Here is a 14570-nt window from a genome sequence, read left to right on the forward strand (position 1 = left end):
GGATCATTTAACGAGGATCTTTGCGACCGTCATGCGGATGAGTATTCGGAAGCGAACTCAAGCAAATCAAACAACAAAACGCAGAATTAAAGCAAAAAACAAAGGCGACAAATTGTCATAGCTAATCGAACATTATGCGTATAATAGAATAATCGTCTTAGCTTCTTAAATTGAGTAATATTGTTAAGTTGGGGTGGAGCTTCAGCCCTTGGAATGTACAGCAAGTTAGGTTAAAGCACCACAAAATACTGGCGGAACCCGGTCAGTTCTCGCCAGCCGTACTGCTTCGAATTTTATAGCTCCATGAAGATATCCACCACAGTGTTCGACGATTTTGTTGTTACGTTTAATATTATACCAAGGCTAGCAACCCGACGATGTTGTTTTTACGGACAAATGGCCTCCGTTCCCAAAAGCAACGAAAGTACATCGGATGACGCTAGCAGACAGCAGGTGGCTAAAGGCTTCGTGACGGAGATCACGGCGTGTTAAGCGAAATTGTGGCATACCATTTGGAGTTAACGGATAAACATGCGATTGGGAACGATCGGTAATAGCTCAACAAGTCCGGGGAGGAGTCAGAAGAGCAGCCGCGTGGATTCGTCCAGGAAAGTAACTCATCGCCACTCTTCTACCTAATTCGCGGAAAAGGTTAATTTGTTCTTTTTGTAGTTTTATTTGCCAAAACGCTCGAATGTCAAGTACACCATGAAAATATTATATAGTCAAATCGTTGAATTGCAGGTGCTATTCGGTGGCATCCTATCATATATTGTTCTTAGGGGAATTTCCTTTTTTTTCATTCCCTCCAATTCTATCGAGTCGTCTGGTTGCAGAAAGTTGCAGCCAGAAGGTGAATCCTGCTGAATCTCATGCGTCCGGCCACATCTATGCTAACTTAAACAAAGAAGCAAACATAGTCCGTCGGCCAACGAAGTTCACCTGCTACAGTACTGACATTGGCATTGCACGTTCGAAACTATGCAATAGCATCTTGTGTTACGCTCTCGAGAACCTATTAGAAAGACATTTGGTAGAGTAGAAGATAACAAAGACGCCGTATAGTTTGTCTAGCAAAAATCATCTCTTTTTCTTCAACTTCTCAGCTGCTCTAGTCGTTTGCACTGTCGATCTTCCGAGAGACAGCTGCCTCTTGTGCTACCCATGCTTTACCGTTCATTCTGAACGTTTTCCTTCCCCCCAGGGAGAAGGCGAGGGCATTGGTACGCTCGCCTGCTCTTTCCCATCCGTCCAGGAGAACCCACAGGACAACCTACCAGGACAACATACAGGAATCGTCCCGCGGAGAGCAACTCGCCGACGGCTGTGCTGTGCTGTACACTATATACCGAACGCCAATGAATAGTGCTTCGGCAACTACTAATAAAAGATCGGCGCCACAATTCTACAACTCTGAATAATCTGGCGTCGCGGTGCAGCTCTAGGTAAGGCAAAGCATGAGTGCGTCTAGTCTGTATGAAGGTTTGCCTGTCTATGTGTATTCGTATTTGTGAGACTGACTGTCGGTCGTGGGCACCGCAGTCGTCGTCGAACCTTGTCAGTGCCAGGATATCTCACTGTTATCGCTATCACTGCTGCTACTAATCTATAGCAAAAACACACAGAAGTTTTGTTGTAGTATTACGGATACCCTTGATCTACATATTTTGTGCGCTATAAAGGAAGATATCAATCAACGGAGTCAGTTGGACTGGTGACCAACGGAGGATTGTGGACTAATTACTTCAACAAAGAGATCGTAGATACTCTATGCGGGTACAGGTATGTTTCGCAACTACAGAAATTAATTATTTATATCCTCTTAAAAAACAATCATGTGATACAATCGCGACTGTGGTACATATGTAGTGAACGCACCGGACGATGGGCTTCAATGAATGATTGACGGCATTTGCCTCTCTCTCTAGGTGATTCACAGGTAAAACACGTTTACCTAAACTTAATTACATGCGCGCGGGTCACGAGAAATTTTTCCATGTTGAAGCGGTAATTACGAGACCTAGTGTCTAACATCACACAATCCATAGTTTCGTTAAGCCAGTCATTCGTTCGGCTTTTTTTCCTCTACATGCGATTGTGCCATATAAAACCTATGACAACGAATGGTTAGGCAGTAGGAGCTGCGAAGTCAGGGTACGAACATCTCCTTACCTATCGCTGCGTAAGATGCAATACTTTACGGATTATTACCAACTGCCGCATGTGAAGTCTATCGTAGCTGACAGCTTTCAGGTAAAAGTGGTATATTCACGCGAGATTAATCCATGTCTCTCTTGCATACTGCTGGGCTGTGCAGCTATGGTCAGCGTTGAGACGTAAATATACACAGCCTGTTACACCTACCTATATGTATAAATTCATGCACGTTTCAGTTCATACGCGTCCTAGATCATCTAGCAGAGAAGCCACAGGGACACAAATAGTAGACTGGAAGCGCGTATTTCTCATGCGCAGAAATGGCAGCAACATTAGCATCTTGTTAGAGAAGATTTTCCTTCAGTATAGCAAACTCGCAGACCCCTTCTCCCCTTCCAGTACATACAATTTTGGCCAATGTGACTAGCTCGTTATAGTCTAGCGTTCATTCTCTCTCTGTTTATCTTGCCATAAACAGTCAGAAAGGCGCACGTCAGCACACACGTCTTGCATGTACACATGCATGCACATAGACTAGCAGCCTATGCATCTTCATAAATATGCTACCAGCTAGCTGGCATGCTTTCTGATGTGCTGCCTTACTCGCAATGAAGCAGAGGGAGATATCAGGGGCTAGCTTGGACTTCGGCTTGTTACAGGAGCACTAGCTCGTTCTGTTCTGTGCTGTGTCTTAGAAACCGACAGCCTAGCTATCCCAGTGCTACTGATGGCAATGACTGTACTGACTGACAAATTTGATGCAGGATAGATCATACTAGAAGCGTAATGAATAACATGTTGATTTATATATAAGATAGGTACAAAACTATATTGAAGAGTACGCACATTGGTGGTTCATATCTATTACGACCAGCATAGTTAACCGCTGTGATTGTTATGCTGAAGTTTGACTACAGGTAGGTGCTCCACGATTCGGATAAGCACACCGTATATAGTCAATTTGGAGAAAAATGAAGGCGTGTTTTCGTGCCTTTTGAGTAAATGACTATTTTTTTTGTATGTACGTATTCCTGATGTAGAAACGGATGACGCGACGTAGAACGTTAACCAACTAAGCTTCCTTCTAATAAGTCTGCTGTAGTCAAGATGAACAAATAAACAGGCCTAACAGTGCCGTTCGTTTTCCTAGTCCTCAGTCGTTACGTCTGGGGTTAACCAGCACCAATCGGCAATGGCACTGGCCACAGGAGTAAGAACGAAAGCTCGAATTCAGGTTGGAACCCGAAGTCGACAAAAACGACAAGTCCTTTGGTGGAAATGTAAATATACTGCTAGTCTGGATGGATGGAGAAACCGGGAAGGGGAGAGTTGTCAGGAGAGACTTCAAAAGGAAGTGGCCGCCGCAATGCCGGTAAAATTCTCTCTCTCTCTCTCTCTCTCTCAAATTCGCTGACGTTCCCTCTCTCCCTTTATCTCTACCAGCCTCTCGCTAAGGCAGATGTATTTCTTGTTCCCTAGCCGGTCTCGGCTGGCTAGCCACTTGGTAAGTTGTCTGTCTGTCTTTCCGCTTTCCTGCCTGTACCTCGAAAAGGGAACATAGTCCAACTCAATGCGTGCTGAACCTCTGAAGGTGGGAAGCAAAATGGAACAGTGACGTCCTTTTGAAAGGGCCCTCAAAGGCGGAGCCCTCGTCCGCGTTGAACGAACGCCACCCTGTATGCGACATCGGAGTTCAAAGCTAGCTTCTGCTAGTGCGCAAGGAAACGAGGTGGCAGGACGGAAGTAGCGAGTTATGCAGTACGAGCAAACGGCAAATGCATTTGGCAACGTTAGAAAGTCAGATGGGATCCCAGTATCATATGCCGTGGAACAGCATGCGCAGTCGTAGGGCGCGTTTGTATCGACGAGCAACCGGCTCTCCGCAACTTGCCTTGTTATTGATATGTGATAACATTTTAGGAAAGATTTAAAAGCAGAGGACAATAAACAAAAACGTGCGCTTCAAATGTTTTGTACAGCATCCTGAAACTCGTTGACACAAAACGAATGGAAGAGACCGCGACACTCGGAACTATCGAAACTATAAATATGCCTAAGTCTGGATAGTGTTTTCTCATCTTAACGATGCCACGCGCTGTACACAAAATGGAACGCCAGACGTTCCCTGACTCGTTGACAATCCTCAAATTGCACGGATCCTTTCAATGTCCAATAAACGACCAAGCAACGAGGATATACAGTATAATGTCATACTATAAACAACTAATATGGATGCGCAGAGTCTTTACTGCGATCAATCGGGTCGCTACGCAGATGTGTTATTGTTATCTTTGAAAAGATCGACGAAGAGGTACATCGATGGGCGTAAAAGCAAATTCCAAAAAAAGTGCAAGGTTCAATGTGTAGCGTTTTTGAATATTTGGCTAAGTTATCTAGAAGTTCAAGTAGAGGCAAACAAAATTTAAGGGGTAGTTATATGTAAACTGGCTGCGGACTTTATTATTTTTGTTAGTTTTGCTGTTCGTATGTAGTTTTTGAACGATGCTTCATGAATACGAGTAAAGTGTTTAGTTTTCAGTAACAAAAACAACGCCATGTTTTCTAACAGCTGTGCCATGTAATAGATCCTTGTGTTAGCCAGATTCCACCCACTACCACTAAGTCAGCATAAACTTGCTTCAGCGTAGACCTAGTTATGCGCCATCTACATGTAGGTGTGATACTATCAATACGACGCCTGGGTATAGCAGATAGAGTCGACACGATTAGTATTCATGGTATTTATTAGAAAGGCCAGTTTTGTGTAGTATCTAACTACAATTAGAAGGACGTACTAAGGCTTCGGTATTGTCTTTTGCTGCCTGACTAAAGTCCAACAGATAGCGGGATGTCCCTGTTGGGGGATAAGAAACAAAACCCTCGACTGAAGTTACTGAAAACTGTGTTGATAGGGTAGGGTTTTGTCATGGGTAGGTTTGCATGAATGTCATCATATCATTGTCGTAGGAAGTACCTCAAGTGCTCGCAGCCGGAGCTTCTGCAGTGAGGTATGTAAGCCTTAAAAGCTTAGGGCTGCCGGCCATAACCTGTTGTTTCTACGAATTTCTCGTGGTCGTGCCATAAAAGCATTAGCGGCGCAAGGGTCGCGAGCTTGGTAACATCACAACTGGGAGGCAGACCTTCTAAATAGGACCAGACCCATTTTGCTGAAAGCCCTGTCTCGAACCGACACGTATGCACATATTTTTATTACAAAAAAAAAGAGATCTGGTGGTGAACAAGACTGAGTTAGATAAAAGGCGTAAGTATATAAAAATCTTGTTTCGGATTATTTAAAACTATCCAGTTTTACTGACCGGTATAATTTCGATTCGTCTTTCGGTAAGATTCTATATCGGCGTTATGAAATCGATTTGTATCGCGAGCTTTGCTCTTGCAAACCGTATAGCGTAGCCTGCAATATCTTGACTACATTAGCTTATTCCATAACCAATGACAGTCATCTTTGTTAGTATCAAAAATTCTAACAAACTGCTCTCCTAATGAATAGTGATATTCTTAGAGGGTGTCTTTTCGGTTGGGTGTTTATACTTCTAAGAGCCGAAGGAACAAGTAGTGCACTTATTTCTAGGAGATCTACATGGAAGTTGGTTGAAAACAGAAAAACAGCTTTTCATATGCTACTTTTAAAAAAAAAATAACCCAAACTATTCTCGCAGTATAGACTACTAGGATCTGTTTAAAGATTCTAGCGATAGTGTAAGCTAATCAACCGAATTACGGGTTTTGTTATCAATATCTGGTAAAGCCGACTGAGGCCGAAAACTGGAACTTTTGCTTGTTAGTTATGCAGTCGTTTCTCTTATAGCCTTCTATATTTCACCTAGATTTCAATTAGATGAAATCGATTATTCCCTTTACGATATTGAATCGACTGAGCGACGATGTCACAAGAACGATACGAAAAGGTCCCACGTGGGTTATGCACTGTTCAATATCAAAAGTACACATAGAGAACAAATAAGTGAAGCGTAAGCAAGTATAGGCTCAATGCTCTGCAAGCTGGCATGTTGAATCGAAACAAAGTAGCACATACTATTTACATAGTCGTATGTATTCATCCATCCCTGCATACATGATATATCTATACGTTTAACAACTGCGAACTACGTCGGACGCACTCACATCACACTGTGCTAGTAAGTATTTCTTCGTCCTACTATCGCCCGACGTAACATGCCCAAACACTTAACCTCTTTACCCATACTTCTTCTACACATATATTTTGCTTTTTCTTCTACTTTTCCTTTTTCATCCGATGCCCTCGTGCAGCAGCTTCTACTGCTCTGCATCGTCGTATTGCTTCGAAGACGTTTGTAGTAGGTAAAAGGTAACGCCGGAAGCTGGTTGCAACCGATTGCTTCTGCCAATGCTTACTGGCAAACGAGCGTACGTCAATTGAACGTTTTTCTTCTTTTCTCTCACTTTGTCCCGATCCCTCTACGTCGCCGGTCGCCAATTCGTACGTCCCTCTGTGCTTCCTTCTCTTATCGCCGCAACAGCCTCTACTGCTTCTGGCTGCTCGCGCCTCTGCTTCGGACTTTTTCGCTTCGACTTAACTGGTAGCCCGAGCGATAAACGGTCGCTGGCGCTCAACTGGTACCTCCATTTTGCCTCGGACACATCTCACAGACTCTCGCAGTCGTGTCTGATGCTGTCTCCAGGGAAGGAGAGCGTGCTACATCGAACACTAGCGCAAACCAGAGATGGGGAATCGAAACAGATCTGCTCGTCATATGTGGAAAGCAGCTCGTACATACATATAGCGGTCGTGTTCCTAGTGAATGTTTTGTTCGTCGAAGACATCGGTGTAGAGAGATAGTAATTACGATGATCAGAAAAGGCTACGGATTTATAATAGTGATCGTCGTAAGAGCAATTCGAATAGGAAAATTGGCCAGTAAACTCGATCGACTAATAGTGGGAATATAGCGAGCAGTGTGGCCTAAGTCTATACTGGACTGCCATATATAGCTTCTGGGCCAGAGAAAAGGAGGCGAATTCTAAAAAAGACTTGATTTTCACGCAGACTTATGTCAGATCAAATGTTCAATGTTTTGCTTTGTTACCACGAGGAAAGACACGCCTTGCCTAAACTGCATGTAAAAGAGGAGATCTAAAATACGATTAAAGCTATTAGACTGCTTTAGGACGCAAATTTTACTTTGACTACTCTTACGTAGCGAACACTTCACTCTCCTACCGTTTAACAGTATCACGCAATAATTGGCCCCTCTTGCGAACCATTCGATGCTTTCTTGGTCGCTGTGATGATAATAAAAAGTTAGGGCAAATCTTGTTCTTTTAATTCACACGCATTTTCTATTGAAAAAGAGTAATACTTTGTGCATTGATATACTTTCTCAACTGCGGCTATATCCGACTTTATTTTATCTCCTGTTCACACCTACATGAGACAGTATTTCGGCGGCACAACGCTCAAATCTCGGTGGGCGTGTGAGAACTTACATATATACTATCCTATACTATCTATGCAAGGTACATGAGGAGTACTCGAAATCTTTGAGCAGAACGTCTGCAATTCGTATTTTTTTTTTTTATCAAAATGTATATCCGTACGTGCACTATCAGTATGGCCAATGTGTGCGTTCCTATATTTGACTTTCCGTGTAAACGAGTATATATTCATTACAATTCTGAAATCAATATCTCAAAGATACGAACTTCACTGGGTGCGACTGGGTTCCATGGGCTCTTCGGAATGGAGCTAGCATCTAGGACTATCCATGCTGGCCTTGGTACTAACACCGTGGCCTGCCACCGTGTTACGTAGTCTACGAGCTAGTGACCGAACGAATCATACTGGATAGAAGCGAACGAAATTGACGTTGTAGTAGCAGTGGCAGCAATTGCCAAACGATAGAAAATGCATATGTATATAGGGCTGAGAGAGAGGGAGAGAAACGAACTACACTCTAACGCTTCCAAGGGTTCTTCTAGGCTCTTGCGGGCGTGGCAAGGCTCGGGGGCGAAGGGGACCAAAAACTCTTTCTATGCGTACGCCAATGGCTGTGTACGCACTCGACTCGTAGTAGCAGCAGTAGCAACGGAGTGAGAACGCGAGATGGCGTCGCGGACAGCTGGCGGTCGACGGTCTACGAACACCGCCATTCCGTCAATAGAACACTAGAGTAGACGCGAATCTTGGGAAAATTCGAGGAAAATGTCTTGAAAAAGGCCTTTAGTGGCTGCAGTGGTGGTCTGGCTACGTTGCTTGTAGCCTGCTGATTCAGGCCGTCCTTGCCTTTATAGAGGCCTTCCGCAAGCTGCCCTTTAGGCTTATACCCCTTGCCCCCCTTCTTTGCTTTAAAGAAATGCGACCTCCTCGTTTTCGTAGTTGTAGGGCCTTCGAGCGACGAAAGCCTCCGGCGGCGAGTGAAGCTTTGGCCTTTAAAGAATCGATTTCGTAGCCTACTACCCGTGCCACTTGCGCGGCTACCAGCGCGCCACTCCGGAGGAGCCGATACGACCCTGGGTTACAGGAGATATACACCGACCTACAGACCAAGGAAAATTCAGGGTCTTAAGAGAGCGACCCACCATCGTTCAATCCATTTCGCCGTCGCCGTAGCAGTCGTTCGGCCCTTTTTGCTAGCGTTTCTACTTCTACGACCGTTCCCGTTTCTAGCTACTGCTGCTGCCCCCGTGATTGGTTGTCCATGTTTGGCCCGTTGGCCGCTTCGGGGACTATGGGCGACTAGTAGCGGTAGCCAGAGAAGGGAACGGTCATCTGCGACGCTGCCTGGCCGACAGCTAGAACGCGTAGTATCACTTACTACGAAGCACGTCTGAAGCAGCGCCATATAACAACTGTACAGAATCCATAGGGCTCCATCATGTATACACCCAAATATAGCTAGCACGTAGGGCATTACGCCGCAGTATTGCAACACGATATATAGCGTGGTGTTGATACAAACGAGGAAACAATAGAACAACAAAGAATAATACGATGCTGAGTCGACTTGTGTCCAAAGAATTCGGCTTAACTTTGGCACAATAGGAATCGAAACGAAAGTAATGAATATAGTGGGTAAAACGCGGAAAAAGTGGGTGAAAGGCGCTTGGCTCAGGACGACGGAGTTATAACTGAGTTAGTACCATGATTAAACACGAGTAATATCTTCGTAAGGCAGTATGTTTTATTTGATCTGCATGAGCGCTACTTAGTTTTCCATGTCTATCAATCGGCACTTTATAACCCATCCGCAAAATGGGCTTTATCGCTTACGACTTGTCTTTAAAAACACATAAATGGATCATTTGATGCCTACATAAGCAAGTGAGCATAAATATGAAGTAATAGTAAGTTTCGACTGTTTCATAGATCTAGTTCAATCATCACCTGTTTTACTCACACTTCCACGTGTCGTGTGAACTTACTGTATCAGTTTACGTTACTTCTGTTACGTACACGAACTGATCTCGTATCAACAACGAGGTACAGCGAAGGCCGAACTGCCCTTTTAGGAAGCGTGACCTTGCCGGTAACAATCAGGTAGAAAAGCGCCACTAAACAGGAATAGCAGCAGCGTCAGTAAGAGCACGCAGATAATCCGAATTAGGGGACTAAACGAATGTGCAAATAAAAAAAAAACGAGACGAGGGTAGGCGCAATAAGGCAAGAAGGCTTTCTCAATGGGTAAACTAGGAACGGGTGCAGCGGAAATGTCAAAGGGAAAATCGCGAGCCACTGGAGGAGATAAAAGAAGCTGAGTTTCTTGTACCTCGCGCGTCACTCTGGAAAAACAAACTCAATGCGAGCAACATGCAGACACACAGGGATTTCTTTCACTGGTAATACATACACACACACACACACATATACACACACAAAAGAGGCGCATAAACCGAGGAAAACGGAAGGAGCAAGAGGAAGAAAAAGATGCATAGTTTGGGTAACCGGCAAAGCAAATTGAAAGGAAAACAAATAACCCTGCAAAACGAGCTGATGAGAGCGAATAGCGAGACCAAATAGAAGGAGACTGAAGAGCAATAAAGATGATACACAAATGAGAAAATCGAGGAATGGATGCGAAGAAACTGAGAGTACCCAGAGTAAAAAATACTTGGGGACAATTGAGAAGTGTGAGGGGCGTGGAGCCGCTACACTGAGCCCACCTGGCTGGCGAGCGTCGGCGGGTATCACCCATCCTGACAGACCGACTAACAGAGTTACGGAGTCAGCTATGTTGAAAAAGCGTTTCGAGGTCCTCGGATCGGTAACGCAGGATGAGAGATAGAGAGAAACGGAAAGCAGCGATCGATAGAGGCATATCGGCATTAGTAGAGCAACAATGGAGGACAAGATGACGAAAGCAAACGTAACGGTAGAACAACGGGGTAAATGCAGAAAAAATGTAACCGCTCTACATTTGAACTACTTCCGCCCTCTCATCTCTTTTTGTCTCTCTTTCGGGCTTGTTTTCAGATAGCCATAAAGGATAGCAGGAAGCAGAGGTGATGATAGATAGCAAAAATAGATGATGAACAATGTCTGGGGGCATAATTGCAGTGGTAAAAGCCTAAGAACGGAAAATTGCTAAGAAATTCGAGCACAACAGCGCTAAAGGCAAGGCTACAAAAACAATGAGTCCATACATAACCAGAGCGTATTTCCTGGACGGCTAGGCGACAGTCACGAAGAACGTTATTGACAGGTTTATTGCTGGACTGCTAACAGCATGTAAGAATACGGCGAACAAGCTCCTGAAATACACGGTACAAAGAGAAGATGAATTTCGAATACGACTAATAAAATTGAATTCTTACATATATATATAAATGATAGCTATCTATGATGCCAGTTGTTGTCTCGTATAGCTCCTTTAGTTCGGCCATCATTTGCACTAACCGTCCTCAGGCCGTGAGAGTTTACATGGCCTTTCCCTTGCCTATAGCTGGCCGCCAGTGACCGCCTTTTTCATCTTCTACAATCCATCTGGACGTAGCCCTAGAGAGAAAGGACAACGCTTCCTGAGCACCCGCAGGGTCTGCTTCGGCTCGCCTGCGGCTTGGGTTCTTCTTGCAAAAGAAAGCTAAGGAAGCGAAAAGATCACCGAAGACTAACAAGCGTATTTCGTGGTCTTGGTCAATGCCATTGCTTTTCCCGTGCTCGCCTCTATCTTCGTCTGCGTTTATGCCGTCATCTTGCAATGAACACAGCAATGAGAAAGAACAAGATCGAGCTTGAGCACCATGGGTCGGTTGGCACATTGCGCGGTCAAGGGGCGAAAAGAGAAACCCCGCGGCGCGAAGGGCCCTCAAAGAGTCCAGCCGCCACCGCCTCCGCCCCTTGTGAAAGCGGCGTCGAGCCGTCTTCCAACTTCTCGCATAGAAGCTAGCTGCAAGCGAAAAGTCTGTCAGTGACATCGATGCACACTAGTCCTTAGTGGCCCTGGTTAGCTGAGTCGCACCGCGCCGCTTCGGCGACTGGTGGCACTATCGCTGTCAGCTGTAATGCAGAAAGGGGACAAAGGTCTGCGCAAATTTGAAACTCTTTGTTCGAAATATTCTTAGAGCCGCGACTAAAGAGAGGATCCATAGGAAAAATCCGGAGATGTTCAGTCTTTCCTCTTCGGTGCCTTTCCCACTGTGCATTCACTTTTTTCTTCAGAAAACCCTGCAAGCCTTTGATCACACAGGTCTTCGCTGTGATGGAGACAGTTAGATCGGCTATTCGTGATCGTTGCGTCTTACTGTTAGTAGTAGTCGTTTGCTGTCTTTACCATCGCACTACTGCTGTACAGCTGGACACGTCGCTTTCTTTTGCCACTCTTCCCTCGTTTTCACTTCTGTATCAAACGACTCACTTGTCCGACTCGCACTCATCATCGCTGAAGCATTTGATGATCTGATCAGCTGCCACAGCCTCTAGTGCCTTAAGCAAGAGCTTCGCTTCGTTATCGTTCGAACAGAAAGATATCGTCGAATAAGTTAGATGAAAGAGGAAGAGAGGTGGTGCAGTGTCATGGAACAAAAAGAACTAAACGCGTCAATCGTGTGTTGTAGAAGAACGAATGGACACTCCAAATGGCTGCACTTGGAGCACCGGTGGCGGTGGCATCGGTAGTGGCAGCTGGAGAAGAGGCGACGCTCTAGCAGATCTTAACGGGACCTAGACGTGTCCTTTGGGAGCCATCAGGAGCCAAGAAGGCTCGTCGGTGAAGACGACAACGATAACAAGGAAAAACAGGCTCGTACCAAAGTCGTACCCGTGCGTTTCGCCCTCTGGTCGATGTACACAAGGAGGAAAATATCGAGCACGGCTGTTTGCCTGTACGCAAAGGCGACCTGAACTGAGCGTCTGGCGAGGAAACGAGACAAGAGAGTGCGACAAGATGTGGGGTATAGCGATGAAACGATGGAGCAAAGCAGCTCTCCCTTTCCTGGTTTCGTCTAGCCGTAAGGCAGACTTTGTATGATATAGAGCGTTGGCAAAAGCCAGTGAGAGAAAAGTTGCGAGATGATGAACCATCCTGACATTTATTGCAGCCGTGGCAAGTGCCGACGCAATGGTTGCGTTTCTTTCAGCGACATCGTCTTCCTTTGGAAATCTCTTCCATTGACTCTGCCGCATTCCTTCTCGCACTGAAGGTCGCGTCGTCTCTCGTTGTCGTCGTGGTGCATCGAACCGAACTGACTCCGATGAGTGAGACCAGACTCCAATGACGAACATAGCTAGAGAGGCGACGCTAAAGAGGGGTACAAGAAAATTGGGGGCCAGGTCACATCGACATGATCGAGACGACAGGTGAGTTGCGTCTATGTGCTAAGACCGAGCGGGTCGGTGATCGTTGACGTTTACGGCGTACGCAGCGAAGACGGACATTCAGAAAATTAAGCTACTGTAATACACAGCTTAAGTGTGGTTGGTCCATGCATACATCCGGCAATAGCATTTACCTGTCGAAGAAGGCAACATGAACCAAGGGCAACTAGCCATGATTCATATCTAAATTTGCTCTATTCCTATAAAGCAATCCTTTATCTCGACAGATATATTATTTAGCGTATTTAGCATGTTTGACAAGTTTATTCCTTTGGTACATGCCGATCCAACTAAACAATCTAAAGAAAACAACTTAGTTCAGAGAATGCCGTCTTTCAGAAAGCAAGCTTCGTCTTCCATGTTTCCAAGCCACGAGTCACTAGTGCAGAAAAATACTAACTGTTACATGAAACAACAACATGATCCATGATATAATTAGTAAACTCATCAATGCTGGCACAACTAGTGCGTCTCAGTTTTTTCTTTTTTTATCTAACACGCCAAGATGTATTTTATAATGAAATCCCAGCAAATCAACGCTGGACCATATCCAGCCTAATTTGCGTGCACCATTGAGGACAGCGAATATCTTGCGGCAACGTAAATAAAGACTTAGGATTAAGGAGGAGATAGGCTGGTGACGAGCAGTCTATGACGGTCGACCCTAACAGTGCTATCACGAGATTCACTTCTCCTCCTCCGCAATGATATACTCACCATCAGGCCGAATCGTAACGAACTACGGAAAGCGTGCATTCCGAGCGAGCCGTCATGCCGTTCCAGCGTGTGCACTAGGTTCTATTACAGTACGCTACAGTGACAAATGATGACGGCCCGTACAGCCGCCGGCCGCGCTAGTCCGGGCGGATGTCTTCGGCGAGACCAATTAGCACGTCCGACGTTGCGTAGCCACTTGCTTGGTCGGGACTGGTCGGCGGCTGCAGGCCCCCCTTCTGCTGTTCGTGCAACAGCTGAAGCTGTTTCTATTACTACTCAGGCACAAATAGTAACATTAATAATAGTGGTGGAAGTGCTAGAATCGTCGCTTGGACTATTGCCTAGTCATAAACAAACTCAGACAAAAAACCGATTTGGCGCTATTAGCAACACAAACTGCTCCAGCCGCCGTCGCTGGCCCAGCTATTCGTTTCGTATAATATTATATATACGTCTGGTTATACAGAATAGCTCAGCGGCACTCCTGGCCGGCGTCGTTCTTATTCAACACGACACGCCGCACTCTCAGTGGCCCTGTTCGTCTGGTCGTCTCTGCAACTGCTACTGCGGCGGCAGCCAATCACACCTGCCGGCAGGTCCTTTTCTTTTTTTCGTAAATAGATTATGCTCTGAGTAACCAGGCGTGCAAGTAGCAATGCAACCTGCAAGTTTCTAGCTAGCTCTTACCGAGGAGAACGGTAACTTTGCTGATAACGGCAACGCGTGACGGCGACGTTGACAGCGGTAGAAGTAGAGTCTGGCTGGCAAAGCGACGCGTGAGTCCGCAGTGCAAGATAACAACCGCATACACATGCATCACTGTTGTAACTCTGGTACGGCACAAACTGAACGAGTAGAACAAGTGATGCAGGCAAAGGACTTG

At 45.4% G+C, this 14570-nt stretch overlaps 2 protein-coding genes across 3 annotated transcripts in view; both read left to right on the forward strand.

Moving 5' to 3' along the window:
• LOC111259296 (uncharacterized) overlaps positions 1-14570 on the forward strand; it is a 100927-nt gene that overhangs the window by 57655 nt on the left and 28702 nt on the right. The gene's annotated exons all lie outside the window — the stretch shown is intronic.
• Positions 1464-14570, forward strand: part of LOC147753664 (uncharacterized) — a 138038-nt gene continuing 124931 nt past the window's right edge. The window contains exon 1 of the mRNA XM_086967838.1: positions 1464-1782. The gene's annotated coding sequence lies outside the window, so the exon portion shown is untranslated. The remainder of the gene's footprint in view (positions 1783-14570) is intronic.

The sequence above is a fragment of the Varroa jacobsoni genome, unplaced genomic scaffold (genome assembly GCF_002532875.2).
Source record: "Varroa jacobsoni isolate VJ856 unplaced genomic scaffold, vjacob_1.0 scaffold_317, whole genome shotgun sequence".
Lineage (NCBI taxonomy): Eukaryota > Metazoa > Arthropoda > Arachnida > Mesostigmata > Varroidae > Varroa > Varroa jacobsoni.